The sequence below is a fragment of the Oenanthe melanoleuca genome, chromosome 7 (assembly GCF_029582105.1).
Source record: "Oenanthe melanoleuca isolate GR-GAL-2019-014 chromosome 7, OMel1.0, whole genome shotgun sequence".
Taxonomy (NCBI): domain Eukaryota; kingdom Metazoa; phylum Chordata; class Aves; order Passeriformes; family Muscicapidae; genus Oenanthe; species Oenanthe melanoleuca.
In genome coordinates this window covers 792,107-815,784 of record NC_079341.1, presented here as the reverse complement: position 1 = coordinate 815,784, position 23,678 = coordinate 792,107, and the positions used below count along the sequence as shown (strand labels likewise).

The following is a 23,678-nucleotide window of genomic DNA, read 5'->3' as shown; positions in this document are numbered from 1 at the left end:
GGCCTCCACCTGCAACAATTCTGTGAATTTGTCCTTTTGCCACTATCTCAAGGAGAACACTCCTCAAATTAAAAGAAGCAAAACGCTGTCTATCCCTATGCCTCAGGTATCGGGAGGTCTACAGGGTTTTCCAAGCAAATTATCTCTTTAAAAAAAAAAAAAAATTAAAAAGAAAAACAAGCCCAAGTTTGTTTAACTTCTGCTCCAGTGCCTCCCGGGACAAGGGCAATCACCTTTGGGCTGAGGAACAGCGAGTCCACCCTGAGCATCATTCCAGAGGCACATTCCTGTCCAGCACGGGCAGGCACTGGCCCAGGGACACCTGCCCAGGGGCACCCCACACGCTGCAGGACCCCCAGACCCCCCTGCCTCGGCCACACGGGTCACAGCAAGGCTCACCCCTGGCTTTTGGGGGACCAGGGCCACCTCAGGCCCTGCTGGGCTCCAGCTGGGAGCAGAGATGGGCACAGACAGCCGGAGCGTGCCACAAGCCCCAGGAGCAGCTGGTGGCCACGGGAGCTGGCCTGGCAGACAGCAAGCAGGGCCATGGGGAGCGTGCCAGGTTTGGCACATCCCTGGACACAGAGCGAGGGAAGGGCTGGGACAGCAGCCACGGACAGGGAAGGTGGCACTGCGGGAAGTGCCCAGAGAACTGCAGGTTCAAACCAGCAGCTTTGTCATTCAATCAGGACTGGGATCATCACATTTCCTGCCTTACAGGACAATTTTCAGAGTCCGGTCACTGCTGGACTTTTAAAAATCCCAGGAACAGGAGCACAAGGAAACCACTTAATGCCTGTTTATTTCAGCCTGCTTCTAGCAGGGCACATCTGAGAGCACAGGCTCCCTAAAAGTGCAGGGGCTGGTGCATCAGCAGCTCTATCCTCACCACATCCCAGGAGCAGAGGGTGGCTGTGGTCTGAGTGCTGTCACCCCCCCGTCACAGCCCCAAACAAGCCTCTGTTCCTGCAGGACAGGCTGAGGTGCTGCAGCCCCTGTCAAAGTACCTCATTTCTCCCTGGTTTGGTGCCTCAGAAAACCACCAGCCCTCACAAGGCGCCTTCCCTGGATTTGAAGTCATTCCAGATCTTCTCCTACCCAAGCAGAAAGGTTTTTGGTTTTTTTGGTTTTTTGTAAACATAAGAATCTCACAGTTCTGCCACAAGAATGATTGTTGATAAGAGGCCTGGAGCAGCTCCCCTACAAAAAGGCTGAGAAAGCTGGGGTTGTCCAGCCTGGAGAAGGTTACATGGAGACCTCAAAGCAACATTCAATTATTTGAAGGGGCTGTGAGGAAGCTGGAGAGGGACTCTGCATCAGGAACTGCAGTGAAGGGACAAGGAATAATGGGTGCAAACTGAAAACAGTGGGAATGTAGGTATGAGGAAGAAATGTTTTATTGTGAGGGTGGTGAGCCACTGGGCACAGGTTGCCCAAGGAACATGTGGATACACCCCTGGCACTGCTCAAGACCAGGCTGGATGGGGCTTGGAGCAAACTGGGACAGTGAAAGGCACAGGGGGGTGGAACAAGATGATCTTTAAAGCCCCTTCCAACCCCTTTGTGTTCTGTGATTCTGTGGGAGCAGGAACGCTCACCTTCCTCCTCCCAACCCCTTCCAGATGTGCCCCTGTGGCATCACAAGTCCAGATGTGCGGCAACCACTAATGACAGTCACCGCAGAACTTTATTTACAGAGCTCAGTTTTTCAGAGCTTTAATTGCTCTTCAGCCCCGATAAGAATCTTGGCCTGAGGCTGGGCTTTCAGAGCTGAGTCAGCCGGGTTACTGCGGGACCAGGAGCTCTGCTGCCCGGGCTCTGCCTGCCACAGCAGCAGCACTGCTGCCAGCATCCCTTGGAGCTCTCGGTGCAACAAAGGGATGCTAGGCGGCCCTATCCACATCCTGGCTCTCCTCTAGCAGCACTCCAGCAGCACCGTGGGCTTGGCTCTCCAAAAGCCATGGAAACACCCACCACCACCTTCCAAAAGGCGTCACCGCTGAGCCTTCTGCCTGGCACAGATCCATTACACGGGGATTGTTGCTTTTTCCCCCAAAATTACATTCCTCGCTGCGTTTAGAAGCAAACAGCCCTGAGCTGACACAAACACTCCAACCTGAAGGGAGGGACAGCCTCTCTCAGAGATTTATCGATTAAATCTCCTTTGACAACAGATCCTGCACTTTAACCAGAGGGGGGAAAAGCTGCCTTTGCTTCTCAGAGTTTGTTTATAAAATACTGCCAATACAGGATCCATACATGAAAAGAGGAGGGAAGGAAGAGGCTTAGAGGTGCCTGGAAACAATTCACTGTGACCACAGGGAGATTTACAGTATCTTCATTTAGCATGATGGAATGGCTTGGGCTGGAAGGGACCTCAAAGCCCACCACACTGCAAACCCCTGGCATGGGCAGGGACACCTTCCACTAGGCCAGGCTGCTTTCTTTAGAGCAGTGCCAGTGTAAAACAGCCTCCCAAGCTCACCTCCCCTCCAGGGACCATCATTTCCCAGCCACCACTTTGCAAGGTGGCAAAACCAACAGCAGCAGTCCCCAGGACCTCCAGAGCCCTGTGACAACATCCCCTCAAACTCCTGTTTCTGCAGAATACAGCTGCACTGGATCTGTCTCAGGAGAGCAGGTTCCACAAGCACTGCCCAGAAGTGCTGCTTTTCCTACAGTTCCAGCAATACTCAGACCTCTTCCAGGAAATGTAGCTGCAAACCTCAAACACCATCAGATACCCCCCTCAAAGAGTTTGGAGTCTCTAAGCAGTTTTCTGTCTCTAAACACACATTGTGAGAATAGTAGGTGACACTGTAAAACCTACTATCAGCTTAATGCTCAACTGTGGCCAGAAGAGAAATGGATTACCATGGAATAACAAAAAATAAAAATAAAGAAGAGAACTTGCTGCTGTGTTAGGCCAGTTCCTCCAAAACCATGGGCATTTTGTGCAGATCTGGACAACCTCCCCTCCTTTTCCAAGTACACAGTGTGAGAGTTTCAAAAGGGCAAGAAAAACACCATCAGAAGTGTGGTAAAAATTCCTCATGTAGGTGAAGCAGATTATAATAAACCTGCAGCTCAGAGAGAGGTGACTTAAAGATATCATAGTGACGCAGAATCATGATCAACACAGATAAATCACTGATCATTCAGCTTTCCATCTATTTCTGTCAGAGCTAGAACTTTTTCCCCTACTTTTGCTGGGTGAGAAGCTAAGTGGACCGAGAAGGAAGTGAAGGGTCCATAATTTGGGAAAAGCACAATTGACAGTGCGCTCTCTGCATTGCCTGCTACTCCTTAGCTGTACTGATAAACTCTTTCTTGGGGTGCTGGAAAAAACAAAAGTTCTCCCGAATTCCAAAAGCAAATGGACAAGTTTCTTATGAAAGAGGACAAGCACCAGGGGCACGAGGCCAAGAAGCCCATGAGGCAAATCACTGTTTGAGAAGTATCACCATGTGCATGTCCTGCTGTGAAAAGCCTCCCAAGGTACATTCTCTTGGATGCTGCTGGAGAACGTGGCAATCAAGTACTTTTAAAGACTCTCAAACACTTTAAAATCTCACCTAGACACCAACCTACAGTCATCAAACCAACTCATTGCACCACACAGACCTGACAACCCCATCCAACAAAATATAAATTTTGCTCTGCAAAACTTTCTATATTGCACTGAAATCACATATCAGATTCTTTGCAGTGTCCACACCTGCACTCAGTAAGTTAAGGGAAATACTGGCAAGTGGGAGTGTTTACACAAAACTCAAGAAGCCTCATGGAAGGGGGACAGGGAGTACAAGCAGTATGACCTCTGAAGCCTACACTACAGTTAGAATTGTGTAAGTAACAATTAAACAGGACACCCAGCCTAGTCCAGCTATTACCAACAGCTCCTCTCCAAGGGAGCCCCAGGTACAAACATGCCCTGGCCAGGAGGATCCAGATTGGCCAGTCCAGCCCTCTTTGCCAGGACATCCCACCTTTGCCAAGCATTGTTTCCCTGAGCACCAGCACTGCCTTTGAGATCAAAGCTCAGCACAGCAATCCAAGCACACCTCAGAACCACAGCAGCACTTCAAGGAAGCAGCCCCCGCTGCATTTGGCTAGCAAATGCTGCCATTTCCCCACCAGCTATCATAAGAGGCTCTCACATGCCAGCCCTGAGCCAAACAAACACCTCTCCCTGAAACTTCCACCACTCTCCAGCTCACACACACGCTGAGGATTCGCTGCCTGTGTGCTCACAACAAACACCGTGACCTCAGGACAGGTTCTGTAGGAGAGGTTCCATCTCTCAGCACATTTGTCCTATCTCTTAAATTACACTCTGCATATGTGTGTGTGCACCAGGAGTCCAGGACTAACCAACACCTGCTCTGAACTTCCCCAGTTCATCCATCCAGGAGCTGCCTTTGGGAGCAGTCCTGCCATTATTCCATAAGCAAGTCACTGCAACATAAGGAGTATATTATAACATACAAATAACACATAACACGTGCACTTAAGTCACCATCAGAAACAAAATGAACAACAGCCACAAATGGCAGGACACTATTAACTAATTATGAGCTGCTTTATTAACATAGAAATAATCTGCAGCTTTGGAAGGGTGGCAAACCTAGGTGGAAATAATTAATCTAATTACGTGTAACAGAAATTCTCTGCAAAAAAAAAAAATCAAGGAGAACAATTTCTACAGTTTCCCATCCTTTTGCTTCTTATTGTCAAGGGATGCTCCACAACAGATTTCCAGGGCACACAGATTCCCTGGGTAAAGCTGCTTTTTCCAGGCTCTTTTCACTTGCTTCTCAAAGTCAGGTGCTCAGACTGATCCCTAGTGGCAATGCTGCACTTCACCTCTGGAAATCCAAGCGCTGAGACACCAGCCCAAACTGAAAACTTGGTATCTCAGTGGAAGTGAGGACACCCTTCGCCCATTTCAATGCTAAATTAATACAAAACTGACACTATTGAGCTCACTCGTGGCAGTATTTTCCTCACTAACTTTCAAACTGAGGAAATCCCTCATGGTACCTTGCACAGACACTTTTGCAAATCACCACCCTTGACCAGGAGCACTTAGAGCTGCTCTGAAAACCAAAGGTGCCTCCACAGCTAGAAAGAAAAATATGACTTCTGGTGGACACCCAAAACCACAGAAGTTTTTTGCCCCTTCTCCTTCCTTGCTAGGAACACACAGGAGTATTCACACAATTTCTGCTTCCACAGATTTCACAGCAATACCACTGGGCAGTTTTTAGACCTCAACAAGTATTGATGTGGAAAGCATTGCAGGGATCCCAAATACACAGAGAAGCAAAACCACTTTGGGAACAACCAAGCACATGAGGAGTGAACCTAAATCCTCCCAAGAGTCACGCAAGACTCTGAACAAAACATCCTGAGCAAATCTGGAAATACCACCTCATGTTCACACCGTGGGAGCTCTAATTTAAAGTGGCCAACAGCTTGGAAATTGTTTTTTTTCGGAGTCAAGCAGGAAGAGCTGCAGATTCAGAAACGCAAGCGACTGCTTGGAACCTGGGACTGTGCAAATCTGCAGGGATACAGAGCCCTCCTTGACTAGCAAGACTCTGGCAGAGGGTCTGAAAGAGCAGGATGCTTCTGAGCTCGATCCAGTTTCTCAGCAAGAGCAGCAAGAACAAGCAGTCTCACAGATGGATCCGCGTGGGAGGGAGAAAGGATAAAAGTCTGCCTCGGGAGCCTGTTCCAGCTGCTACCGGAGCCTCGCAGGAGTCGGCACAAATTGGGCAGAGCTACCTATAAAAATCTACTGTCTTGGCTTTTCCTGAGGCCCTCTTCTTTCCCAGTTCCATGTTTTTCCTCCATCCTACTATTTGCACGTTCGAAGAAGTCCAAATCAGATGGCTGAAAGTAGTGCTTGACAGAAGGTGAACGCAGACTGGGAGTTAATCCCATTTCTTCATCCCTGCCTTGCAGATCACCCTCACTGCACACACCCAGGAGCACAAAAATCAAATCTCCTCTTAAATGCTTGACTGAGAAGTGATTAAAAATTGAATATTCCAGGCCAGGTTGGAACCTGAACCAGTGAGGGGCAACCCTGCCCATGGCAGGGGGGTAGAACTAGATGGTTTTTCAGGTCCCTTCAGACCCAAACCCTTCTCTAAGTCCATATTATTTTTATCCAGAATCCCTCCAAGAATATTTTCAGTGCCAGGAAGAGACTGTGGGGTCAACAGATAGGGAGCTCACCTCACTGGCTGAAAGCAATTCTTTATCTGGAGTTGTTTTTCAACTCCTCAGGTAGGCAAAGGCAGAGAGAAAAGCATTTACCTTTTCTCTTCACGTACTTGAGCTGTGCCAGCACATCTGAACTTCTTGTTCCTTCTGACAAAGAATCAGAATTACTGGTCACTAGCTGTGCCTAACCCATCTGGTCTCCCAGCATAAAATAGCTGAGTACATGTGTCATCAATCACTGTTAATTACTTCATTAACTTGGAAAAAGAATATTGACTTTTTTTAAAGAACAAACATTGTTTAAGGTCAGCCTAGTTTTTTTGGGGTTTTTTTTTTTTTGGTTTTTTTTTTTAATTGAATGCTCTCTGATTACCAAGAGAAAATAATTTGGTCTGAACACCCAAGCAAGCCTGCCACACAACTCTTACAGCTCTTTTGTCTGGTGAGACATTTCCTCAAGCCTTTTCTGGAAGGGCCAGTTTGATTCAGAAGCTTCATGCTGCTCTGCATCGCCCTATGCTAACCTCGCTGCCATTCCCACCTACTGCCCCCATGGCTTTGGCAGTCCTGACCTTTAGCATGCTCTGGGAAGGAAGCACACCCCAAGGTCTCCACAAACACATTGCATCACTGTGGAGTGGACATTTAGCCCCGTGCTGTCGGCTGCAGGACAGCGGCACCGGCACAGATCCCAGCGGCTGGCGCGCTCTCATCTGCAGCACGGCCGCTGCCAGCCCCTAAACCAGCCTGGAGCCACACAGGGCCATGCTAAGCTCCCCCTGCGCTGTCCCCTCTCCAGAGGCTGTCTGGGATCACCTCGTGGCCCCAGCACGAGCTCACCCTCCTTCCAGGCAGAGGGGTGCCTCTCCACATCTGCCCACGGAGCCTCTTCCAGCCGCTCTCTCTGGAGGAGCCACTTTAACTCAGTGTTCATTACATTTTTTCATGCCTCAGCTACTGGGTCCAACACTGTCCACCTCCAAAAAGCTATTTTGTTTGAGGACTTCCCGTGTCACTCCTGTCCTCCAGTGTCCCCTAACTCTGCCTCCCAGAACTGGGCTGTGCTTCCCAAGCCACACTGCAGGAATGTCAGCAGGGCTTAGGAGAGCACCCTCACCCTTGGCTGATGCCCAGCTCATTGGGCACAGCACACCCTCACCCACAAAAGCTTTGGGATCCCAGCACAGGCTCCAAAGTTTACATTTCTGCATGTTTTACTCCTCCTGTCTGGCACTGAATGCCAGTAACAGTACCAAAATGTTGCCCTTCTCACAACCACCCAAGCAGCCAGACCCCAGTCCCAATAACTGCACAGGATCATGGAATCCCAGAATGGTTTGGGCTGGAAGGGACCTGGAAGAGCATCTCACCCCAACCCCAAAGTGTGGTGCCACTCTGTCCTTTTTCCTTTTAAAGGACCTGTTTTTCTACTGCCAATAAAAATGTCATACAGCCTATGAGTGCACTGTGCACTTGTGTATCTTACCCAAAGGAGCTTTACCTAAATCCAAAATTTACATACGAGCATGAAGGATAATGCACCAAACAGAAAACAAGAACTCATAACTTCACCTTTAAAGTGCAGTACCATTTGCTTTTATATGTTGGGAAAACCTGAAACAACTCACAGCATCCCTCTGCTGACAGGATCATCCCTCTGGACACAGGGCAGTCCCCAGCTCCTCTGCCAAAGCTGCTGAGACTCCAAGTCCCAGACTGCTAGTAACTGCATGGGCAGGAATCCCCACAGGAAGCTGAAATAAATATAGGGCTTTGTATTCACAGGGATTCCACGATTTCCAGTTTTAAATCACAATTAACATTTTTCAGCCACATCTACGGCTAGGATAGAAAACCAAGTCAATCACCACAAACTTGTAAGTTCCTCTGTTGTACCCCTCTGAACAGGGCTACATTTTTCATGACCAGCATCACCCTTTAATGAAAACAAGAATCTTCAGGTAAGTATTTCAGTCTTAAAAGCTGACAAGCAAGAAAAGCAAGGAAGGAGCAACTGGCACCTCTCAGACTTCAGGAGGTTTCAGGTTGTTTATAGTATATTTATCTGTTTTATAACACCACCAAAACCAAAGAGGAACAAAATCCTTTAAAGAAGTACCTGCAGTTACCTTGACAGACAAAGGCCAGCAAACTTCTGGGAACTTACTTTGCAGGGGTTGCTCTCAGCATCACAGTGGTTCTTTAAATCAGTGTGAAGGAAGGGCTGCTCCATTTACTTTAGCATTTACATTTTATATGGCCCATTTTGCCTGTTTGCACAATGTGAACACAGCAAGGCAAACTGGAATTGTTCTTGGAAAAACAAAAACTGGACTGTAAAGCCACACAAAACGTTGGCCGTATTTCAAGGACTGACACAGTACCTGCCACGAAGGCTTGTTAAGGTGTGTTTTACAATACTGTCAGCCACAGTCAGAAAGGGATTTCAACTCCATGTCCTCAAGAAAGCCTTGGAGCCCTAACTTAGGGTTTGGGTTGGAAAGGGCCTCAAAGCCCATCCAGTGCCACCCCCTGCCATGGGCAGGGACACCTCCCACTGTCCCAGGCTGCTCCAAGCCCCAGTGTCCAACCTGGCCTTGGACACTGCCAGGGATCCAGGGGCAGCCACAGCTGCTCTGGGCACCCTGTGCCAGGGGCTGCCCACCCTCACAGGGAACAATTCCTAATTCCCAATATCCCATCCATCCCTGCCCTCTGGCAGTGGGAGCCATTCCCTGTGTCCTGTCCCTCCATCCCTTGTCCCCAGTCCCTCTCCAGCTCTCCTGGAGCCCCTTTAGGCACTGGAAGGGGCTCTGAGCTCTCCCTGGAGCTTTCCCTTCTCCAGGTGAGCACCCCCAGCTCTCCCAGCCTGACTCCAGAGCAGAGGGACTCCAGCCCTTGGAGCATCTCTGTGCCTCCTCTGGACTCTCTCCAGCAGCTCCAGGCCCTTCCTGTGCTGGATCCCAGGGTTGGGCCAGCTCTGCAGGAAGGTGTCTCACCTGAGTGGGGCTGAGGGGCAAAATCCCCTCTTCCCTGCTGGTCACAGTTCTTTGGATGCAGCCCAGGATTTGGGATTTCTGGGCTGCAGAGTACTCTTCTGGGTGATGTCGAACTCCTCATTCACAAACCAAATCCTTTATGGCTTTTCACACTTAACAGCACAGACATAATACTCCTCCCTGAAACTTGCACCTCTTTCAGGGTGGGAATGAAGCAAAGTAATTTACACCTGCTTTTGTCCCTCTTCAGCCTTTTAAATATCAAAGCCCAACCTTGGGGTCTTTTATTTGCTTTCCTGGAGTTTGAGATTTTGCACCTTTGCATGCTCATAAATCTGCTCCTGTAACTTCTGGCTAACAGCTCCAGCTTCCGCACCAGGAGGAATTGCTCAGCTTTCAAGATAAGTTGCCATTAGTCACCAAAGCTCTGCTCTGCAGGATCTCCTCTCACCTTATCCACCTTATCACCTGCTGCTTGGGATACTCTGAAATAAATGAACAGGAAAGAATACGAAGTGAAAACTAAACAAATCCAAAGACTCTCTGAGTAAGCGTTAATCTGGATGCATCTTGTAGCTGACAGGAGGTTGTACTGAGGTGGGGCTGGTCTTTTCCCCCTAGTAACAAGTGACAGGACAGGAGGAAACAGCCTCAGGTTGTGCCAGGGGAGGTTAGTATTGGATATTTAGAAAAATATCTTCGTGGAGAGAGTTGGCAGTCCTTGGGCCACCGTGGAGTCCCCATGCCTGGAGGAATTTAAAAGCCACGTGGATGTGGCACCCGGGGATATGGGTCAGTGGCAGTGCTGGGGGAACTGTTGGATTTGATGATCTTACAGAACTTTTCCAACCTAAATGATTCGGAGTTTCCATGAACATAATGATCAAAAAGCTACATTATGGCAGAGGAGAAAAAAATGGCCTGACAGCCAATGCATGCAGCCACCTCCAGCCAAGTGCAGCCCCTTCCTGAGGGAAACCATGCACAGCCTCAGCACACCCTGACAGACAAACACCTCCTCGGGATGTCAGGCAGCTGAACACTTACATTTCAGCACCAGTTTTACATTCAAGCAAAGCTCGAGGCCACTACAAAGCAAATACAGAGTCCCATTACCTCAGAGCACTCGGCATGCAAAGCACACTCCAGGGCTGGGGAGGGGGGGAAGGAGATTGCAGAAATTTTTTCCTGAAATGGAATGGGGAGATAAGATCGAGTGAAAAGGAGCAGAGGCTGCTGACATATCTAGACTCCCAGAAGCCAGTAAATATGCAAATAGGCTGCCATTTCTGCCAGAAACACTCAGAACCAACTTTGATTCTGCTAAAATTTATCGCATTAAACAAGGGAGATAAGCCCAGCACTGAATCCACACAGAGCAGCTCCCTTTGACCAAGACAGCTTTACTTCTCACTCCAGGAAATCCTGAACAAAGCTTTCTATTCAAAGAGTCTCCACTCTGACTATCACAGTGTTTATGAATAACTCTGGCCATTTACCTTCTATTAGTCTGATTTGCAAGTGCTATTAAAAACTCTCTGTAAAGACGTAAACCACCCTGGAAAAGCTGCATCCATCCAGACCCAGTCAAAAACCCTTTCCCAAAACACAACAGGCCTTGCTGCCCTGAAGGCACAAACAGCAAATTTCACACGAGATGTCAGAGAGGAGAAAATCAAGGGTGTATTGAGTGTGCATCCCTGGAGACAGAGATTACAGAGCAAGAACTGAAGTTGATGTGACCTGATAGCAATGATAAACTCAGGAGATGATAAAGGCATTCCCTGGACATCCATCTGTTGTCCTTGGGGTTTGGACAGACACTCCAGGCAGAAATATGGATGCATGAAAATACTGAATATAGACACGATTTGTTTTCATATATATGAAGTATATACATGTGAAATAATATATGTATATTCAAACACCAGAGGGAAAGAAAGCATTTCTAATTTCCACTCCATTTTATCTGCCTACCACCTCTGAATCAGCAAGATGAGCTAAAAGGCCAGTGCTGGCTACAGTCTGAGACACACATTTTGCACACTGCTAAGCAAGAGCATCTCTGCCCTGCCATGGCAGGGGCTGAACTCAGCCTCAATATCTGATTGCATTCAATGAGGCTGTTCCCTAACAGAGGGAAAATAGTACAACCTGCAACCTCCTCAGCAGTCCTGGACTGCTCTTCCGAGACTCCAGCACATGGGCAAAGCATCAAGAACTTCAGGCAACCACCAGCACCAAAAAATAAGCATGTACAGAAGCTAGGGAGATGTAAAAAATAATCCCCAGACCTCTGCAGGCTGAATAAGCCTCCCACGTGCAGCACAACACAACAGGGACAATTTCCTCTGCAACGCCAGGCACTGCAAGGAGATGAAAGCAGGCTCCAGTTCTCCAGGAGCAGGACCTGCAGGCAGCAGGGATGCCTCAGGAATTCCAGGAAGCCAGCCCCAAACCTGTGGCAAACACAGCAGAGAGCAATCCAACAGGAGGTGGCTGGGGAGGGCTCCTAGTGCTGCAGGAAGGTTATGACAAAGCAGTTTGCTAGCAGGGAGGAGAAGCAGAGACATGGACAGGGCTGCTCCAGGAGAGAAGAGTCTTGGGAAAAGGGAATAGCCCAGCAGCTGGGAAATGCCAGCCCAGGGAACACCTGTGCTCACCTGAGCTCAGCAGTCCATGCCCCTCCCATGGCAGCCAGCCCCAGCACTGCCTGCCAGGAAAACACCAGGACCTAGCCCAGGTTTGCCTGGCTTTCACAGCCATGCTCGCTGGCTGGCTCCAGCAAATGCTCAACAATTCCCTTATCCCTATTCTGAGGCTGCTACAATTCCCATTGTCGCTGCCAGTGCAAGGAAGGAGCTATATGCTGAGGCCCTGAAATTTAAATATACGATAACACTGTAAATAAAAGGAAACAAATTCCTTAAGGAAAACCTTTTCACATGCCAGATCAGTTCCCAATAGTAACTGCTCTGCTTTGACAAGAGATAAATATTTACAGTCTGAAACAGAGAACACCTTGTGTTGCAATACTGGAACGCAAACCTTGTCAGTCCTGGTATCCTGAAGAGAGGGTATTGATATTTTAAAGGAAAAAATAAGAAATAAACCCCCAAGCTGAGCTCTTAGAAGCACACACACATTATTGTGCTCATTTACCCCACCAAAACAAAAACTTGAAGGTAGTCACACAGAGAAATTGTCAAACATGCTGAATCCAGAACAGATTTTCTCAAAAGGAGACCTCATCCCCCAGGGAATGTAGACAGTTTACAGCAAAAGTCTAAATTATTGCCAAAAATATGCTGCTTTTTTTTTATTTATTTAAATATAGTCTAAGTTGCTCCTCTTAGACATTGCTCTATCGAGTGCAGACACTGAAGATTTTTCCTACTCGAGCAAAAAGGCAGCAGGGAAGATCAGATATCCACATCCAACTCTTTGGATTGGGGCATCCCACACCAGGAATACCGTGGGGAAGCGGGAAGAGAAAGCCCAACAGCTAAAGCCAGAGCTTTAGCCTCCCAACCTCTGGACCTGATCAGCTCCTTCCAGCTAAGGAAAGAATGTGGGGAATGCCATTCATAGTGGCACTTGGGAAGATCCAGGAATGGGCAGTGGAGATGGCTGGGTATCCCTGTCTCAAGGGAGGAGGGTGATAAGCTCGCTGCAGGAAGATGCTCTCATTTCTGCACGGCTCAGCTTGCTTAGCTGTGCTGCCATTTCCGAGGAGCTGAACACCTCATCAAACAGAAGTGCTTTTCTCTGCTGCACTGCCTGTGCAGGGCAGTCCAAACCCCATTTCTGAGAGGACGTGCATGAGGCCAGCCTGGCTGAGCTATTACAGGGCAGGATTTCATATCTGAGGTGCAATTTTCCTCACCCAACTGCTGTTGGGGCTTTTATGGCCCGCTCTCTTTGAAGTGGGGCAGCCCAGGAAGAGTTCAATGTCTACCTGCCATTCTCCATTCCCTTACTTCCTCCTCCCCTTCCCAGGGAATTATTCCCCTGGGCAGAAGTGTCCTGCCTTGGCCTGGCTGCTGCCAGGGCCGGTGCTGCCCCACAATCCCATCCCTGCAGTCAGCCAAGCCTTATGTTCCATGCTCAAGTTCTCCGTTTGCTCCCCTGCTTCCAGCATCCCTGCACAGCAGTTTATTTTTAGACCAGCATTTTTAGAGCAAAGCCCAGAAGCAGCACACTTTCAGTGCCAAACAGAATTCAGCTGTGACTCTAATGCTGTCAGCTGACAGAAGGACACTTGGGTTTGGTGGCCACAAAACGCTGGTGTGACTCCGGGGTACTGCTGGCCCCTGGGCTCTCCCAGCTGCACACACCACTGGCCCTGGGCTAGCCTAAGGGATGGTGACTTTGCCACTCCCTGGGCAGCTAGCTCCTTCCAAAGCCTGGCAACTCGTTCGAGGAAAAAACTGCTTGCCCCTTGGGTCCACATGAATGTCTGCAGTCTGGGGTCACTGCTCACAGCTAGCTCAAAGCAAAGGGGAAATCCCTGAGGGTGTTACCAGGTGCTGGATCAAGCCCTCAACCACCAATACAGACAAGGAGAACATGCAAGCATACGAGGTGAGGCTCCTGCCCAGCTTTATCATCAGCTCTCTGGGGCCAGAGCTGGTTTTCAAGCTCTAAATACTACTCTTTTCCTTCTTTTGACTATGGCTCATTGTTTCAGTGCAATTACAGAATAACAGAATCAGATCCAGCAGATACTCTGACAGAACACAAACTAGTAGAGGCAACAGCAGCAAGAGACACCCAGACACAGCAACTGAGATGAACAAGACCGTGTAATCTGTGTAAACCCACCCAAAATCGGCACGGATAGCTCAGAAAATTGCACACTAAAACTCTTTTCTGCTCTCAACAGCTCACAGAATGTCCCCCTGGACAAGATTGCAATGACAAGGCCATCTTCTCCAAGGCATAAAGCAGCCAGTGACAGAACCACACTCTGCCCTGAAATCACATCAAGCCTTTTTGCCCACTGACCCAGAAGTCTCCAGCTTTTCTGTATGTTCCGATCATTTATAACAAAACCTCAGATTACTTTTCCCCATCATGAGCTGGTGGTTTTTGCAAAGCTTCAAGCAGGAAGTTTTTTTCTTAATGTTAAATATTTCATCCACTGTTATGGTTAGGTCCATCCTCAAAGGCTCCATCTGAGGAACAGGGAGCAGATGAGGCAACAGGGATGAAAAGGGGATGAAGAAAAACCTGACAAGGAGAGGCAAACACGGCCCCCAAGGAAGCATTAGGTGCCTACCATGTACAATCAGAATAAATACTCCTTTCTAGTCCCCTCCCTCATCCTTTGATCATGCTTACAAGTCAATATCTTGTGAGAGGCAGTCCTGACTCAAATGTATCCTTCAGCCTCCACCAGGATGTGACAGCAGGTATCAGTTGTGGAAATAAATAAGTAAAGAACATTTCCTCCCAACCAAAGCACTGCTATTTGACTCAAATAGGAAATGTGTCTTGGGCAGCAGAAACACACAACAGAATCCACATGGAGAGTAATTTATTTTGGGAGGTTCACATGCATCAGGTAGTGAGGAAGAACCGAAACACAAATGCAAATCACAGTAGCCAGTGTCTGTCCCAGCCCACTAGAAGGACTGGTCACTCAGCAGGACATCCAACACACCTGTGTGCCCTCATCGCCTTGCCTTCCCTTCCTCTTCAGCACAGAGCAAGGACAAGACACGGAGTTTGAGCGTTTCACTGCCCAGCACACCCAGGCCCCCACTGCCCTGCTGAGCAAGAGCAGCAACAGCACTAAAACTGGAGAACTTGGGTGAGCCGTGCAGCAACTCTCACCCGCAGCAGGGCTCGGGGGCACGGAATGCAGGGGCTGGTTTGCTGGCCAACAACACAAAGAGCAGGGCCAGACCAAGCTTTCTGCTTTGCCTGGGGAGCAAAGACAGGCTGAGCTTTGCAACAACCCAACAGAAATCCTACTCACATTCACAGAATGATGAAGGTTGGAACAGACCTCTAGGACCATCGAGTCCAACCGTTCACATCTTTCCCTGCCCATGAAGATGCTCCAGTAGCACAAACCACATTTAAACTGCGCCATCTCCCTGGGAAGGCAGCAGGAAGCTGCACTTCACTGTGTTCTTGCCTTCTCCAGTTTTAAAAAGGTGCCAAGCCTTCATCCCCTGCAGCAAGACTTCCACAAGAAACATGACCCAGTATCCCCTGAGTTATTCTAAAGCGTTCTGTGCTCCCTTTTCCTCAAGCAGGCTGCAGAAATAAGCCAGGCTCCCAGCAGGACGCACACCCTGCTGTGCTGCATGAGGCCGAGCCCAGTGTCACCATCCCGGCCACCTCGTTCCCGCTGTGACTTGGACAGGTCCCCTCTCTCCTGACTCACCCACATCACTGGGGACAGCAGTTTCCCTTTATTGCAAGTCTCTGCTGGCTGGAGAAACTACTCTCTTCACTTGAAAAGGTGAGTGGCAGTGCTGTAAAACATAACCCAGCCTGGAGGAAAGCTCTGTTTCACCCATGAAGTCTCCCTTCAGGACCATCCTGATGGACAGTTTGCACACAGCTCTTCCCCTTTCAGTGCTCCCTGGCAATTCCATGATCGTTGCATCTCTATCTGTCTGCAGTTGGACCCACTGCATCCAAAATCAAGGCCGACAGCCTATCTCCCATCTCACCCCACCTCCTTCCAAACCAGTGTTCACAATTACCTGCCAGCTTCTCCCTTCTCCCTGCCCTGAGCTGCCAAGGCTAAAGCTCACAGACTGTTCCAGTCTGCACAATCCTCGTCGTTATAAAGGTGTGAAAAACGCAATTTTTCTTCACTTTTGTGCACGTTATTTGAGCACTCCACAGGCACACGGACCTGCAGCAAAAGGCAGTCCATTCTTTGGCTCTCCACGAGAAGCACCTGCATCGAGGATTTTACCAGGATCCACCACAAACAGTAACAAGAACGATGTAACTGTAGCTCCCACGAGGGAAAATGTAACCTTCCCAATGGTTTGGAAAATACTCCTTTTCTGAGAATTTCTTCAGAACAGCACACACCAAGATTAATTCCTCATTGTGGCCTCTTTTCTTGGAGATGAAATTTGGTCAACACAACCCCAAAACCAACCCAAGCATTATTTTCCCTGAGCAAGTAAGCACCATAAGCTGTTGGAGCACATCAGGAAAATCCAGGCAGAAGAAGGATGTGAAATGACTGGTGACAGCCCAGTTATGAGTAACTGCTATTGCTCAAAGTGGAGTGAACACAAATTCTATCAGCAAACCAATGCTCCCGCGCACACGTGACAAATGGAAGTTCATTTTACACGGAACAAGACACAGTGTACTAATGCTCCCAGAATTTAACTGTAATTAAGTCTCGCTGACAGACACCTCATTAAAGCGCCACTTCTCCAGAAAAATTAATAAAGTGAATTATTTCCTACGTGTGAAATATCAGGGTTTTTCACTGCTCATGAAAGATACATGGAGTTCAGTTCAGCTGGATGTCAGTGCTCCCCAGAATGAAGGAGTGACACGCTTAAAAAGACATTTAAAACAACACATCGCTGTGCTGCCAAAACCCAGGCTGAGATGCTCAGCCCCTGCATGCTATTTTATCCTGTGATGGCAAAAAATAAAACCCCTAAAATACAATTCTTCTTCCAGCAGATACAGACAGATAGATACATAGAGAGACGAAATAACTGGTTTGTTATTAGAAAACCACACTAAATTAAGACAATCTAATTTTGGCCAAATTTAAAAAAAAAAAAAAAAAAGGATTCCCATGACACAAAGATCCGGTTTTCAAATTGCAACTCTTTGGGGTTTAAATGCTTCTTATGCGAGGAACAAAGGTTCAGCCATTGATTAGGGGGACAGAGGGCTGAGTGTGCCCAGGACCATGAGCCAACACACACATTCCTCTGCACTGGGAGATGGCTCTTTGAGGCACACTTTAATCAAACTTCTCTGAGGCAATATCCAATATGAAAATGAGCTAAAAAAAAAAAAAAAGAATCTGATCAAGATGTGCCCGGTAATGAATGCCACAAAAAAAGCCTGAATTTTCAGAGGGGAAGGCCAAGCTGCAATTCCTTGCAAAGGGAAAACCACGGAAGCTTTCCAAGAGATTTTACAGTCTTTTTCTAATTGTTCCCTTTTCCAGCATCATTACGCAACCTCCGTGTGCTTTCCTGCTTCTCTACCCCTTTATTTCACCCATTCTCCCTGCACCAACTTCTTCTAAATGGTGTGAGGCAGCTCCTTTAAGAGAGCCAGAAATACAGTGCAGATTTTTCTCTCCTCCTCCTCCTCCTCCTCTCAGTTTAAACTGCCCAAATCTTTCCGGTGAAGAACATTGCCCAAAATCTGCTCACTATTCAAGCAGCCCTGGCAATGACAAGCAGCACTTCATGAATCATCTGTTATATATTGCCTTATCAACACGGTCCACTGCAGGAGAAAGTAAACCTGGCCCACTTTGGGCTTGTGCATAACATAATCAAAATGCAAGTGGCATTAATTACAGGAGGGCTCTGAGGAGTTCCCTCATACAAGGATTCAATATAGGCTATATATATGTATGTATATATATATATGTATATATATATATATTTGAGGCAACCTAAATCAAACCAAAATGCTAACAGCCATTTCCTCCCCCACCACACACAGCTTTTACTTTAATATCTTAAAAGACTATTTACCCCTTTTACTAGTTTCCAATATTGCCACATTTCTAATTATTAAAGCAGACAGCTTTAGTGTTTGTCAGCTTCAGCTATTTGAGGAAAACACACATATTTTTATGGGTTTTTTTTCCCCCCAAGCTCAGCAAGTGAGGGGAACCTTGCACTGCTCTGTTTCCTTGCATTGCTCTGGAGAACTGGTGTGCTTGGACCTGGGGAAGCTGGAAGCAAAGGTAAATGGAAGGGAGAAGCTATCCATGAGGGAAGGAGGCTCAAAACTGAAAAGCAACTGTGAATTCAGTGACAAGACACATCCCTGCTGTTGGCTTCTCCACTCAGTGAAACACACGCTTACAAAAGCACAAACTCAAGGGGTTCCAGCAGGACTCTGATAAAATCTAAACCCACATAGACTTGGTAGCAGGATGAAAAAGATGATGGAAAAGTGATGGGATAACTGGAAACAAGCTAAAGGTGAACTGGCAGAGCAATGAAGTAGAATGTGACACAACTGAAGAAGCCAGCAAGAAGAATACTTGGCAAATATTTAACAAATATCATTACCAGTGGCCCAGTAACATGTTCAATTAATATTTCCTTGTGGTTTGGGACAAGCTCTGCCATTTGGAACAGGTCAGCAACACATCCCACTGAGCAAATAAACTCCTCTGTGTATACTCAGCCATGGGTACAAGATGAGTGAAATACAGTCCCAAAAGCAGGGGCTCCTATTTTTTATATATAAACACACAATGCCAAGGAGCATAGAAACACTTCTTTAGCTGGAGGAGGACACCAAAGAAGCATTTTAACCCCAGGATTAAGCTGGCACAGCTGGGCAGTGAGCACTCAGGTTCTCAAACTCTGATGGGATCATCAGGTAACCCCCAGAGACCCAGGGTAACCTCGACAGCACGTGGTGACAGCTGGTTGCAGCAATCTTACAGAGGCACAGCCTGGCATATCAGCGTGAGGGGAACACTGGAAGATTAAGAAAAACTCTCCTGAAATATTTGATTTATCCCACCTTACATATTTATGGGCAAGTTTTAGTCTCAACACTTCATTTGCAGTGTGTCTGGGCACTTGAGGTATAGAAAGTCTGCAGCCTCCCCTGATTTGAACCTGCAAATGAACCTCGAGGACAAGTTTCAGGTACTGCAGCAAGTTTCTGAACCACAGATACACCTCATGCTGGCTTTAAAAGGTCTATTCCCCAGAAAGCACAAAACATTTGAAAGAGAGGTAAAGAGGGCAAACTGAGCTAAACCCACAGGCAATTTTAACCTTTATTTTGAACAAGTCCTGCTCCTCACCTCTGCGTCCCACAGGGGATCTAAGGTTGAAGACTCAACTCCAGCTTTTCAGCAGGCTATGAACAGGCAGCTGCTGTGCTTCCACCTCTGCCCATGGGAGGAAGGAATCCTCAAATGACTGAGGGTGAGGGTGGGCAGGCCCTGGCACAGGGTGCCCAGAGCAGCTGTGGCTGCCCCTGGATCCCTGGAAGCGTCCAACACCAGGTTGGACACTGGGGCTTGGAGCAGCCTGGGACAGTGAAAAGTGTCCCTGCCTGTGGCAGGCGGTGGCACTGGATGGGCTTTAAGGTCCTTCCCAACCCAAACCATCCCATGATTGCATGGCCAGGAGAAGAACAGGCACTGACCATGGGGGCTGCACTCACTCTGCTTAAGCTACTGCTCTCCAGGAGTGGGCAAATCACAAAGCTGGCATGTCACAGGCTAGTGCTGAAAGGAGAACAACCTGACAAGCTGGGCAAAGCCTCCACCCAAAACCATCCCTCAGCTAACACAGGCCCTTGGCACTTGCAAACCTTCCCACTCCAGTGCTCCAAGAGCTCAGAAAGCAGTCTGGAGTTCCAGCCCTTAAAGATTTGGGCAAAACATGTTTCTTCAAGAAAACCCACTGCCATCTGCACCTATCCAAATAATTCCTATCAGCTCCAGCTATGAGGTAACTTCTTCAGGAGTTCATTGATTTCTGGGTGTCTGTAAACACCTTGGTACTAGTTTATGAAAAAACCCTCATTCTTGTATTTACCTTCTCCTGCTGTTACTGCACTGCTGTTTTTTATCTTTCCTGCATTTTCTGGGATGTTGCCTGTGAAACATAAGCACAGCAGAGAGTTGCATCTTCCCCAGCACAAGGGTTATGCAAGAAGCTACTCTTACTGTTTTCATATGCTCTTGGAAGGGTTTGGGTGAAAGGGGACCTTAAAGCCCCATCCAGTTCCACCCCCGTGCCATGGGCAGGGGCACCTTCCCCTATCCCAGGTTGCTCCAAGCCCTCTCCAGCCTGGCCTTTCTTTATTTTCCTGGTAATTCACCATGAAAAGGCAAGCAAGAAAGCAAAATGAATTTCCACTACAGAGCTCACCCGCATCCCACACCCAGGACTTGGTTCTACTCCACTTGATGTCTCCTACCCTGGACACTCCCTGGGCTTCTCAAGAACCTGGTAATTCACACCTGGCAGTTCTCCTCTACCTTAGGATAGTCTGTTCAGGAGATTTTAGGAGATGGCAGCACACAGACACAGGCTACCCAATGGATATCTCCTCCCAAGGGAATACAAGATTTTCATGCCATACATGTGCCTTCCTTCCACACTTCCATCCTTTTGAGCAAATGACAAATTCTTCTGGTGTTCTGAGCTGATTTTGAAAATGCTTTCTCTAATCTGTCTCCTTTCTAAAGCTAAGTCTCAAAGCAAAACAAACAAACAAAAAAATAGGGTGGCAAAGTTAAAATTGTGAAGATTTAAAGATGTTTTTCCCCTAAGATTAGGCCACCAAGGGCACAGCTTAATATCAACACCGGGAATCCGTCAGATGCACATGCTCAAACGTGCCATCCAAGGACAGAGGGAAAAAGCAGAGAATCCTGGAAAGCTGCATCTTCCACATTTCACTTTACCCAGAAAATCTGCAGTCGCTAAAACTTACTCTTTCTAACTGGGTGGCATTTTACATTTCCAAATGTAATTGAGTGAGCATGTTGCCATGGCGACAGCAGGGTTCTGCAATAACTTTGTTGCCTTGTAATTGCTGTATATTTGTATACAAGCAGCTGAGCTTTCTTTAATTCAATGCCCTCAACTCTTCCAGTGAGGCTGCAGAGTGGCGGCGGCAGCTTTTTAGGCTGAGAACTCCCAACAGTGGTGCTGGAAACATCAGAAACGATTAAAACTCAGTGCCACGACCGACCGCATTACACACACACACAAAAAAAAAAAACAAAACAAAACAAAAACCCCACCAAGAAACCCTGCCAAGAACCAGATTATTATATAAACTTCAGAGCTCCTTAGCTTTTAAAAATGTTGCCGTTACAACAACAACAACCAAGAAAAAAAAAAAAAAAAGCACAATTCAGATAATTAACTCCAGGTAGATTTGGCAATGAGCGAAGCACTTTGAGGACAGGGAATAAATGCAGCACGAGTCCCATTTATTGGCAGGGCATAATACCAGTAAATCAAAACGCCTTAGCCAGGGAATTATTCACTCGCTGTGGCTCCCGGGGCCAAAAAAAAAGCTTGCTCCATCTCCCCGGCCTCAGAGCAGCGCTGTGAGGACAAGGGGATGCAGCTGTGGGAAAGGAGCATGGCACCGAGCTGCCTGGTGGGAGAGAAGCGGGCAGGAGAGCAGGAGAAAGCCAGTGCCTCGCCGCACGCCCCATCCCAGGGTTTTACAAGGCATTTTCACACCCTGTATCCACCCACACCTTCCCGACACAGATCCCCACTCTTCGGGAGCGTTTCCAGAGCTGCGATCCAGCCCGGAATATGAGGCAAGGCTGGAACACGAAATCCACTCGCGTACGGGCGTTAGCGGCGACGAGGCTGATTTATGCAAACCTGCCAAAACAGCCGGTCGACAGGCAGAATCCCACCAAAACCTGCACCTTCCCCTGTCGCGGAGTGGGCGCACAACACAATTACGCAAGTGCTTTGAGCGAAGGGCAGGTTCCCTTTCCCTCCAGCCGCTGCCCAGCGCCGAGCACTGACAAGCGTCAAATTATTGTTATGTAAATCCATCTGCTCCGCCGGGCTGTCACAAACACTGCGGAGATCACCTCCGGGGCAGCGGGCAACATTTTGGGGGAGCTCGGGGGATCGCGCAGCATCTTTCCCTGATAAATCCCTGCAGCAAAACCCACACGCGGCTGCCGGGCAACACCTCCCTCTCGCCGCGCTCCGCCGCCAGCCCCGAACCGCGGCTTTGGCTGCTCCGTTCCGCCCCGCGCAAGCCGAGGCTCGAGGTTTCGCAGCGGCACACGTGGTGTGTCCCCCGCTCGAGCCCCCAAAAACGGAGTTCTGGCGGCGAGGCTGCAGCCCGGGGCCTCGGACCTGTCACTGCCACGGCCGGGCTCCCCGGGAGCGCCGCGCTGCCGAGGGCAGCGCCCCCCGTCCTCTCCTGCCGGGCACAAAAAAAGCCATTTTGGGGCGTTTTTTCCAGGAGGAGGTGGGTGCCGCGGGCCCCTCGGCCGAGCCCGGCAGCCGCGGAGAGCGGGGCGAGAGGACGCAAACTTTCCCCAAGTGCCGCGTTATTCCCGGGATAAGGACAAGGGAAGGAGGTGCGTGGGGAGAGGATGGAAGAACCGACCCCGGGCCGCGGCCCGCCCGGCGCCGCAGGGCCCCGCCGCGGGCGTCGCCCCCGCCGCAGGGCCGCGCCCGCCCCGCCGAGCCGCGGGGCCGGGCCCCTGCGCGGCGCTGCCCGCGGCCCGCCGCTCGCTCGCCCCGCCGGGAACTCACCGCCGCCCGCATCGCCCCACCGAGCCCCGCACGGACCGAGCGCCGCCGCCGCCGCCGCCGGGGGGGACGAGGCGGAGCCGCGGCCGACCGGGCGGGGCGGGGCAGGGGGCGGGGCTGGAGGCAGCGGCGGCCCCGCCCGCCCCATTCACAAAAAACCGGGCCCCGCGCGCTGATTGGGCGGCGGCGCTGCCCGTCGCGCCCCCGAGCCCCGCCTACCCCTCCCTCCGCGGCCGGCCCGGGCCGCTGGCTCGCGGCGGCCCCGCCCCGCCCGGCGCGCCGCCCAATCAGAGCGCGACCTGGGGCGCCGCGCGGCTCAAATCCGCCCGCCACCGCCGCGCGGGCGCCTCCGATTGGCCGCGCCAGCTGCCCGTCACCGCCCCCTCCCACGGCCGCGGCGCAGCGGCGAGCAGCGGCCCCCGGGAGCGGCCCCGCCGCGCCGCGAGCCCGCCGGGCGGGCAGGCGAGTGGCCTTAAAGGGCCCGCGCCACGGGCAGCCCAGGAGCGGCGGCGGGGGCGGCGAGCCTCAGCGGCGGCGGAGGGCCGCGTACTGACCTGGGCGGCGGGCGAGGCGGGGACGCTGCGCGGCGATGGCCCCCCCGGCGCGGAGCGCGCCACCGACGGACTCAGCCCGTGACGGGTTCCGCCATCTTGGAAATTTTTTTTAGCTGAGGGTGTCACGTGGTGCGACCATTTTTTCCCCGCGGCCAATCAGCGGGCGCGGGTTATTTATAGCCGCGCGGGGGAAGGGGACAATCGGGCCCCGCCCCTCGCGCCCCCGACCACGCCCCGTGGCGCGCGGCCCGTCGCCATGGCGACCGGGGGCGGGGCGGCGGCCGCCATGTTGGCTCCGGGCCCGCGGCCTCATCGGGATCGGGATCGGGATCGGGATCGCGGGACCGGGTTCCCGACCCCCCCTCCCTGCGGCCACAGCAGCTGCGATCCATACCGTACTGACGGTGTTGCGATAAAACGTG

The 23,678-nt window shown here is 50.0% G+C and overlaps 1 protein-coding gene across 5 annotated transcripts in view; it reads right to left on the bottom strand.

The window, feature by feature from the left end:
- The window catches only part of HDAC4 (histone deacetylase 4), a 171,798-nt gene extending 148,322 nt beyond the window's left edge, over positions 1 to 23,476 (bottom strand). For 2 of the 5 annotated variants that reach the window (XM_056496075.1, XM_056496077.1), the window contains exon 1: positions 23,257 to 23,476. The gene's annotated coding sequence lies outside the window, so the exon portion shown is untranslated. Of the gene's footprint in view, positions 1 to 22,705; positions 22,799 to 23,256 lie in introns of those variants that run through there. The other 3 variants (XM_056496076.1, XM_056496078.1, XM_056496079.1) reach the window with 2 other exon arrangements.
- Between the last annotated feature and the right edge of the window lie 202 nt (positions 23,477 to 23,678).